General features: G+C 44.2%; 1 protein-coding gene across 2 annotated transcripts in view; it reads right to left on the minus strand.

Moving 5' to 3' along the window:
* The window catches only part of USP44 (ubiquitin specific peptidase 44), a 30,948-nt gene extending 26,590 nt beyond the window's left edge, over window positions 1–4,358 (minus strand). Inside the window, exon 1 of one of the 2 annotated variants that reach the window (XM_023229902.3) lies at window positions 4,259–4,358. The gene's annotated coding sequence lies outside the window, so the exon portion shown is untranslated. Of the gene's footprint in view, window positions 1–4,015 lie in introns of both variants that reach the window. The other variant, XM_023230047.3, reaches the window with a different exon arrangement.
* Window positions 4,359–8,883: the final 4,525 nt, after the last annotated feature.

An 8,883-nucleotide genomic window follows, 5' to 3' on the forward strand; every position in this document is an offset into this window, starting at 1 on the left:
TCAAAAAAAAAAAAAAAAAAAAAAAGTTTTTGGCCAGGCACAGTGGCTCAGGCCTGTAATCCCAGCACTCTGGGAGGCCGAGGCGGGTGGATCACAAGGTAAGGAGATCGAGACAATCCTGGCTCACACGGTGAAACCCCTTCTCTACTAAAACTAGAAAAAATTAGCCAGGCGTGGTGGCAGGCGCCTATAGTCCCAGCTACTCGGGAGGCTGAGGCAGGAGAATGGCTGCGCCACTGCTCCAGCCTGGGCAACAGAGCGAGACTGTCTTTAAAAAAAAAAAAAGATGTTTTTAACAAATTTTACTGTGAATGTTTAATTTTTAAAACTTCGTAATTGGGATATAAACTATTTTCATAAGAAATGGGCATTCATATTTTACACGAACACATATACATTCTAACTCTATTAAAGAAGAAATATAAGTACCAGTGGGCATAAAATAGAATACATTTAAAAATAAAAGTGTCACAGTAACCATCTCATTAAAAAAAAAAAAATTGAAATCTCCGAGAGGGAGAATATGTCGACTATTTTAATGAAGATAATTTTTGTAACAAAACATTTTTCTTTAAACAGTAACAAACTAAACAGATCCTCTACAGGCTATTAAAAGTTGTATGATTTGTTATTTTCCATAATAAAAGATAGGAGGAAATGGTAATTTCGGTAGGAAGTAGGTCTTAGGAATTACCAACCACCACAATGCATTTGGATAAGAATGAAAACAACTTTATCCATAGTTTGTAGTAATTAGAGTAAATCTTACCCACTCCTATAAGCAGTTTTCCATTTTCCATTTACTTCACGGAACGACCATAGTATTCTGTCCTCTTAAGAAAAGTTTGTAAAACGCCAAGGGTCAAGCACAGTGCTTGGTACACAGAAAGGGGTTCAATATTTTTGAATGAACAAATTACTGAGCGAATGAACACAATGGGCTCTCAAACCCTCCCTACTCCCTCTTAGGTATGCTATTATGTCCATTGTGTGCTTTGGCACCTCTCCATGTCAATCATGATGTATTTCCTTTCCTTTATCCCTAGAAAGGCCCTGGTTATTCTTTCTTCCTTTAGAGATCTAGAATCTATAATTACCCTGATCTCGCTTGAAACTCCTCATTAAACAATAAAGGACACCCTTTTCCCTTGGGCCTTCCTCACGTCTCTAACATACCTCTCCTGAAGCAAAGATTGAATCTAGTTGAACACATTGTAAGATAAAACTACTGAAAGCAGTTTCTGCCTCCACGTTATTTGAATTTCTCACCCCATCCCTACTTAACAAGTAATTTTGTTCCAAAACATTTATCATCAGTGTCACATCAACATATTTACACGTCAGTCTACTGCAGCTAACTTTGTAACAATGAGAGAAACATTCAGAGTAATACTGAGCATCCATGGGTCTGAAAAATTGAATTCAAATACTCTGTGCGTAAAATGCCTAGACTCTGTCATTCTAGCACATCTATGAGCTGACCTAGCAAGTATATCGTTAGACTACAAATTACCTTTTTCGTATGACGTGTAAAACTCCATCAAAAATGAATTCTTCCTAATGAAGTTTTTTATGGTGTCCAAAATTGCTGTGAATATCAGTTACAACTTTTACAATGATCTTTTAGGCATAAGGTCATTATTTGTAGAATCCTTCTGTATTTCAGTTATTTGTCACCTATTTAGGCTGGGCCTAATAGCAAAACTGTCCCCCATTACTGAATTCAGAGAATTATTCGGGCACACGATTTATTGCCTATCTTTTTTTTTTTTTTTTGAGACGGAGTCTTGCTCTGTCACCCAGGCTGGAGTGCAGTGGCCGGATCTCAGCTCACTGCAAGCTCCTCCTCTCGGGTTCATGCCATTCTCCTGCCTCAGCCTCCCGAATAGCCGGGACTACAGGCGCCCGCCACCTCGCCCGGCTAGTTTTTTGTATTTTTTAGTAGAGACGGGGTTTCACCGTGTTAGCCAGGATGGTCTCGATCTCCTGACCTCGTGATCCGCCCGCGTCAGCCTCCCAAAGTGCTGGGATTACCGGCTTGAGCCACCGCGCCTGGCTGCCTATCTTGATTAGATTCCTAAGCCCCTGCCCCAGCCTCTAGCTAATAATCTCCCTGGACCAGACAACTCCATTAGAATCTGGCACCCACGTTTGTTCTGCCTAACACTGCAGGAAGGACAGAGACTTCAAAGCACGTGTTTTGTTTTTTTTTGTTTTTTTGGCTACCAAGAAGCCAAATTTCTGTATCCTCTACCATTCAAAACCCCAAATTCAGCAAATTTACACAGGGGTTTTTCCTCCACGTTAAGCAGTTAGTCGGGTACTAGAGATATACATATAAAACACAGACTCTGCCCTCAAACAACCCAATGAGCAGAAAAATTCTCTTATGCACAACCAAAACGCTGTAATAGTAAGATTCAAGTGTGTAGAGGAGAAGTTTGGTAGAGTGCATATGACACTTTCTTTTTTTGTAGTACAGAAAAGATAAATCTGTAGAAAAGGGAGAAAGACAACTGGGTAGAAAATTTATTTCAAATATCTAACCCAAATCTTCCACAGATTTTCCATTTTAAATATTCCAAAAGGTGTTCCATTGTATAGTATACTAAATGCGGGTTCATTTATCACTTAAAATTTTTTAAGCTAAAAAAATCTCAAACAATTAACATTTGGGAAGAAAAACAGGACTGATTCACAAAGTGGTCAAAATATTTCAACTTTCTAAACCGTATGCACTGGACTAACTGTTCAATATTAGAATATCTCTACATTTGAATTTGGATAGTCCACAGTGATAACTACTGGACTGAAAAATCTGACATGGAACATATGCAAAACTAATGGCTAGTGTGAAAAAAGCTAGAATGGGGAGAGAAAACTTGAATGTGCCAAAACATGTAAACGCTCTTTAAAATATCCCAAGATGCTAAATTAAGGACAAAACGATTAGAGTTCCAAGAATACAAACTTTCATCTCTTTCAAGGCAAATGAATATTGAATCTCATTGAGATTATGAAATATTCTATAAGCATGTGCTTAACTCCTATTTGGCTTTCCGAATTTCACCACCGTGAACAGCCCATTCTTTTTCCTTGTTTACACCAAATGCTCGTTGTGAACACAACTCAAAATGGAATCCCAGGCCCCAAAAGTCACCAGCCCTACTTCACCCCCACAGGCAGCTACTTAACAGATAATAAGGAATTCAAGCGCAGGACCTGAAGGTCTTATTTCCATGCAAATTTCACAATCCCCGTTACTTGCCCAGATACAATTAAGGCTTAAAAGGTGGCAGGAGTGGGGGACTTGGGGACTGGTCTGAGGAGAAAGTGAACCTCCCAAGGTTCCTAAATGGTTTTGCTTCCAGTATAAAAACTGCGAGAAATTATCCAGCTATCAGTAGAATTTAACAGCTCAAACTTGCATTTGAAACAATTACTATATTTCACTTTCTTTTTTCATGGGGGCGGGGGATAGTATCTTACCTACTCTTAAATTTGAACCTATTAACAAGTTCCCCTCCGCCCACTCTGACATATTTCTTATCCCCCATAATGAATTCAGCCATATGGCACTCTTTCCCATCAAAGGCCATCGGGAATGGCTTTAGGAAACTGATTTTCAAGCACTGGGATCTTTAAGCGGCAGCAGGTGCCGGCAGCGCGGGGACCGATCGATGGAGAGGAGACAGGCAAGACGCCGGTAAACCAAGCGCCACAACCGCCCTCCCGAAGCGCCCCGGGGCTTCGAGCATCACCTCGCGGTAATCCGGGCAGCGGGAAGGATGCGGCTGGACCCGGGCGGTGCGTGCTCCACACAGCTCCCAGCCCGCGCCAGCCTCTCCGCGACGCTCGTGCCGGGGTCAGCGCGAAGCCCCTCCGCGTCCCCGAAGCCCTCGCCCGCGCCCGTTCTCCCCCAGCTCGCCCCCTCCAGCCCGCTGCCCCTGGCCGCCGCATCTCCGGGCACTCGTGAGGCGGCCGCTGGGACTGGGCGGAGCACCGCAGAACCCACCGAAACTTCCCAGGGGGCCACTTCAAAATTCGCCGGACCCGTCGCCGCCGCGCGCCCCTCGGCTCGCTCCCCTCCGCGCGCCCGCAGCCCCCGTCTCTCCCTCCCTCAGGACCCCCAGCGCCTTGCGCGGCTGGAATACTCCCCCAGGTGCCTCCCGGCCCGGGGTCTGCCGTCGCACGTCCGCTCCCGCAGGGGTCCTCACTCCGCCAGTCGCCGCGGCCCCGCGCCCTCGCTCACACTCACCAGCCCGAGCCGGGGCGGCCATTTTAGCGCTCACCCCGGCCCCCCGCCCGCCGGTTCCGCGACCGCGGCGACCCGGTCCGGCGACTACGACAGCAGTGACGCGCGGCAGGCCCCGCCCCTCCCACAGTCCCGCCCTTGCGCCAGCTCTGCGCGGTCACCGAGAACCTGCTGGCGGCCGCCTTCCGCGCCTCGTGGCGGGGGAGTCGGGACCACAGACGGTCCCCAGCGCCGCACGTGGGTCTGCGCCGACAACAAGCACTGCCTCCCCGGGCGGGCTTCGCACCTGTCGTGCCGTCGGAACCCGGGAGGGTAAACCCTGAGTGTCCTGTGTGCCTGTGAGCCGCAGAATCATCCACGGACGTCGTTAGTCCTTCCCGGAATTTCTGCGATTTACACAACGTCGAATTGTTTGGCAGAAACGTGTGGCAAATTCCGTTATCTTTAAAACCTTCCCCAATTTACTGGCATAGAAATTCTTACAGAAAACGTTTCCCTCTTGAAGTGCCCCCTGGGCACTGTAACTTCAGTGGCGATGACGGCTGTGAAATGGGTTTCCTCGCACAGCAGAAGGGCGAGAGAGGTTCCAGAATGGATACAGGAGGGGCACCACTATCCAGAACTGCCTAAGCCGAAATTGCCCATTTAAATAATGAAGTAGATATCGAAAAGGAAAAGGAGGGGACATTTGGAAAACAGGAACTAGTCAAGGCTAAGGTACCTGAAAATTAACTCATTTATATTTATTGGATTCTTTGTGTTCAACTCTGAGCCAGATTTTTGTTTTTAACTGAACCTATACTATACTCAATGACAGCCAGTTCTACTTTGGCCACCCTGTGGAGTATACTGAAAATTTTAAAACTCTTCAAGGAGAGTTTAAAAAGAAGACAAACATTCAGAGTTAACGATACATCAGTGCAATGCAAAATCTTGCAATATGTAAGACAAGCTATAAAACTGTTCCTATCTTTTCATCATCAATTTTATTCTGGGGAGTATATTTCAGTGGTATGACCTGAATAAAGAAATGAGTGCACAAAGGTATTCACAGCATATTATCCAAACACTGGAAAAGGCGAGAAGGAGCGGGGCAGGATTCTAACAGGAAATGGCTAATTAAGATCCGACATAGAGGCCAGGCGCAGTGGCTCACGCCTGTAATCCCAGCACTTTGGGAGGCTGAGGCGGGTGGATCACCTGAGGTCTGGAGTTCGAGACCAGCCTGGCCAACATAGTGAAACCTTGTCTCTACTAAAACTACAAAAATTATCTGGGCGTAGTGGTGGGCGCATGTAATCCCAAGCTACTCGGTAAGCTGAGGCAGGAGAATCGCTTGAACCCAGGAGGTGGAGTTTGTCGTGAGCCGAGATCCCCCATTGCACTTCACCAGAGTGAAACTCCGTCTCAAAAAAAAAAAAAAAAAAAAAATCTGATATAGTAACACAGGAAATTCTTATGTTAACAGCATAGATAACAAAATAGCAACAATGTCTAATCAATTCATGTTTGAAAAATACCAAATATGTACATGAAGTTACAACTGCATAAAATTTAGTCACGCAAATAAAGATTAAAGGGATGAATTTGCATAGTTTAATACTCATTTCGTTCTTTTTTCTATATATGTAAGTGCATAATAATTCTGATTCAATAATGACCCCAGTGCACTTCTCCCAGTCAAAACATCTAACCTCTATCTTGTACTTTTGCCCACTACCTGAATTTCTCAAATGCATTAAAAGCATTACATAGGCCGGGCGCGGTGGCTCAAGCCTGTAATCCCAGCACTTTGGGAGGCCGAGACGGGCGGATCACGAGGTCAGGAGATCGAGACCATCCTGGCTAACACGGTGAAACCCCGTCTCTACTAAAAACTATAAAAAAACTAGCCGGGCGAGGTGGCCGCGCCTGTAGTCCCAGCTACCCGGGAGGCTGAGGCAGGAGAATGGCGTGAACCCGGGAGGCGGAGCTTGCAGTGAGCTGAGATCCGGCCACAGCACTCCAGCCTGGGTGACAGAGCGAGACTCCGTCTCAAAAAAAAAAAAAAAAAGCATTACATAAGGGCATCTCTTAAGATGAAATATTTAAAATTTAAGTATTTCTGGCATGCAACATGGTTTTTCCTGTAATTCCTTGAAAGCAAAATATTAATAATAGAAAAATCAAAACTCTTGCGTTCCTATTATAATGCCATAAAACCATTCTGGAAGGTCGTTTGGGAGATATGAAGAGTCTTAGTTGCCTCCCTCTGGTCTAGTAATTGGGTGGGGTCTTTTAAGGACTAAAATGATGTGAATAAATGAAGAGAAAGAGTGGAATGGGAAGAAAAGCAGAGGCAAGCTGTGTAAGGCATAGGTGGAGAGTGCTGAATAGCATCTTCAATAAAATGCCTTAATACAATGATGTAAGCTAGGAAGAGGTGAGGAGTGGGAAGGGAAGAGGCTGGAGACAAGAAATTCTCATTACTAGTGTTAGTAATTAAAGAGCAGATGTTTGTAGTTTAGCTTTTTCTTCATACTTATTACTACTTACTCAACTTCGAAATTTCCTCAGCTACCATTTTATTCATGATCTTCACTACCTAGGCCTAAATTATACCATGCTCTAGCTCCTTTCCTGAGCTCCAGATCCTCTCTATTGCAATTTCATTTTTACATAGCAATCATAATCATTCTTCTCCTTAAATTGTCCTATTTGTTTTTTACCCGTGTCATCGAATCTAAGCTTTTTACTGTAACATTAAAAAAAAGAAAAAAGAAAAAAATCCTCCTTCCCTGCCCACCTTCATCAGTGATGTCCCCACACTTACTTGTTAAAACCTCAAAATCAGTCTTTCTCCAGGTCGGCCTTTGGACAACTCAGAGGTCAGGGCAGATGCTGATCTCCTAAGTGAAAAGTCCTGGCCGCTGCCTCCAGTGGCCCCCTGCAAATCATTACAAATCAACTTCTTTCAGGTCTGGCTTAAACTCTCACCTCCTGGAAACTGCTTTCCTGAAGTCACAACCGGGCATGCAGATCCCCATCCCCCACCCCCAGCAGTGCATTATTATGCAGTCACTGCTTTTGTTCCGAGTTTTGAGCCTGCTTCTATTTACATCTAACCTCTTTGGGGGCCGGGACTGTGCACTTGCTCCCTTTCTATACCTCTCCACAGTTCCTAGTACCGGCCAAAAACACTGCTGAAATGCCTAATGAATCAACTAGAAGTTCCTTAGCATAATATAGGGGCGTGGAAGTGATGTTTAGGGGGATTTCCTTTGTTTCCCTGATGCCCGGATGGAGAGAAATGGCAATTTGCCCTTCCAAGGTAAGCAGTTTCCTAAACAAGATAAAATTTTAACGATTCTGAAACCCAATGAGTGTGTAACTACTCAATTCTGAAGTACTACACAGACTAGTTCTGCCCTTTGTATCCTGAGAGAAAAGTATGAATGAATTAAAAGAAGACAAAACATTGTAAATTTCATTAACCTCAGAGTGGCTTTTTATGCTTTATGTCGATTTTTAGAATTTCCTAGTCCAGTCTTTCATGAATCAAAGAATATTTCAGGAATCCTAATTGCAGACTGAAGAATTTATGAGCTTATTAAATTTTAGGAATCTGCTTTTAAGACTTTTCAGAGTTTTACAGACAATGCTTTTACCTAATAACTAAGATTCATTTAACATTTTTTTGAACACCTACATGCCTGGCACCATGCTAAGAGATTGAGATATTCATAGCATTCATTTCAGTGGTTATGAGGAGATGAAGGATTGAGCAGAGGAAGTGGGTAAAGAGACGCTAAAGAACTCAGCCATAAACTTTTGATTTAGGTGTAGCAACACACTTCAGCTGAACTTTTTAAATGAGAGGAACCCAAACGACCTTAAACTTCTGGCAAATATGAAAGAAAGGAGTTGAGAGAGTAGTATGGAAAAAAGAACACCAGATGTAAGCTATGGTCTTAGTGGAGGAAAAGTGAGTAGCAGCAGGGGCTTTAGAATTCGCCTTTTTTCTTTAAGAGTGAGGGTGGTAGCAGGTAAGGAAGGTCAATGCCAGCTGAGTAGATGGTACCAAAGTTGATTTGTTTTTAAAAGACCATTGTTTATTTGGTGGTCTGTCAGGGAAACTTGTACCTTGAAGGTGAATTTCCAACCTAGGCCTACTGGAAACTGAAACCCTGAGCTCCAGGGTTTAGGTATTAATGGAAGCAAAATTGTGAAGTGAATCCATTTCTCCCCCTTTTTAAACGTTCACTCCACCTCCACCCTATACTCAGTTTTTCTTTTTTCTTTTCTTTTCTTTTTTTTTTTTTGAGACAGAGTTCACCTACTGGGTTCAAGCAATTCCCCTGCCTCAGCCTCCTGAGTACCTGGGATTACAGGTATGCACCACCGCGCCGGGCTAATTTTTTTTTTTTTTTTTTTTTTTTTTTGAGGCGGAGTCTCTCGCTCTGTCGCCCAGGCTGGAGTGTAGTGGCCGGATCTCAGCTCACTGCAAGCTCCGCCTCCCGGGTTTACGCCATTTTCCTGCCTCAGCCTCCCGAGTAGCTGGGACTACAGGCGCCGCCACCTCGCCCGGCTAGTTTTTTGTATTTTTTTAGTAGAGACGGGGTTTCACCGCCTTAGCCAGGATGATCTTG

This window comes from Piliocolobus tephrosceles, chromosome 10, assembly GCF_002776525.5.
Source record: "Piliocolobus tephrosceles isolate RC106 chromosome 10, ASM277652v3, whole genome shotgun sequence".
In the NCBI taxonomy this organism is placed as follows: Eukaryota; Metazoa; Chordata; class Mammalia; order Primates; family Cercopithecidae; genus Piliocolobus; species Piliocolobus tephrosceles.